Genomic DNA, 1424 nt, shown 5'->3' with positions numbered 1-1424 from the left:
CATTATTTTCGGAACAAAATCAATGGGCAGTTATGTTACATTTACACAAGATTGTCAATATCAAGAACCTGTATCAATACTACAGTGATCACTGAAAATCTGATATTTATACTCCAATGGAATGTATTATTCCATTGGTAAAAAAACTAGATTATGTCTATATGATATTAACATTTAAGTAGTTGAAATTCTGCAATCCAAGCCTGGTATTCTGATTTCCACTTCAGTAATGAGAGTTGATTAATATATTTTCACTAATGTCATTGCAGTTTATGTTATGTAGACACGGATCAGGAAAGAAACCATCGAAGGGTTAAACTGGAAGTTTTTCTGTTCATTTTAATGTTAGTCATAGAATAATTTTGTTTTCTATGAGAACATATTATCAAACACTACTAGAGATGAGTTGGGAAGATGTTTATTTACATTTCTGAGGATTTTCTCCAAAGAATACGGTGGCCATGAATAAATTAATTAAATTAGAAAGATGTTATTATGTTGACCTTAGTTGACAAAATCAAGGTCATGGTTTTATTGTGGAAGGCAAATAATTAATCTGTGTTCTTTGGGATACAATAATCCATCACAATCTTAATAGATAATGCTGAGGTAGAATATCTCAAATGTTTGAGTACAAGTCTGTTCATCTAAGTTGTTTAATACATATTTCTATAATCTAAAATTGTATTTTATTTATTTAGTTGTTTATTTTAGGCAAGGCAACCCTTGGCTGACCTCACAGATTGCAAGGACCTTGTCAGTTTACAATCCCTTATATTTTTATTTTTTATACCTGCAGCACCTGGTCTTCCTAGATGGTCTCCCATCCAAGTACTAACCAGGCCTGATCTGCTTAGCTTCCAAGATCAGATGGGATCGGGCTTGTTCAGAGTAGCATGGCCATAGTCTAAAATTGTATTTTAGAAGCTAAAGTTTAGCTAGTCATTATTCTTAGAAAATAAATATTATACAATGACACTTATTAGACTATAGACACATGTATGTCAATATGATAAAATTTTTATTCAGCATCTTTCATTTTATATCACAATTATTATAATTTTTGAATCTATCAGGTTTTTCTCTTGCTTGTGTTAGATAACATTTGTAAATGTTGATGTTACATTCTTCATTTATGAGAATAAAACAATGAAAATCTACCTTCCAAAAGAAAATTGCGTTTGAACTAAATAAATGATGCAAGATATTAATAAATAATCTTACAAATCATTCATATTATATAAATCATGTATATATGTATTTAAAGGCAAATAAGTATTAGGTTTATAAATATAACAAGATGTCCCCAAATAGTAAAATAATTTTTTGTAATTTTTTTTCTTTTACTTTATGTTTGTATGCATATGAGAGTGAAATCTAACCAATTTATTTAGAGCATGATTTTTGAGCAAATAAATAATAAT

At 28.7% G+C, this 1424-nt stretch overlaps 1 pseudogene; it reads right to left on the bottom strand.

The window, feature by feature from the left end:
• Positions 1–790: 790 nt before the first annotated feature.
• On the bottom strand, positions 791–908 carry LOC112484693 (annotated as a pseudogene).
• Positions 909–1424: the final 516 nt, after the last annotated feature.

Source organism: Pteropus alecto, unplaced genomic scaffold (genome assembly GCF_000325575.1).
Source record: "Pteropus alecto unplaced genomic scaffold, ASM32557v1 scaffold17, whole genome shotgun sequence".
Classification (NCBI taxonomy): Eukaryota; Metazoa; Chordata; class Mammalia; order Chiroptera; family Pteropodidae; genus Pteropus; species Pteropus alecto.
Note: the sequence above shows the minus strand (reverse complement) of the source record. Positions and strands in the feature narration are given on the sequence as shown.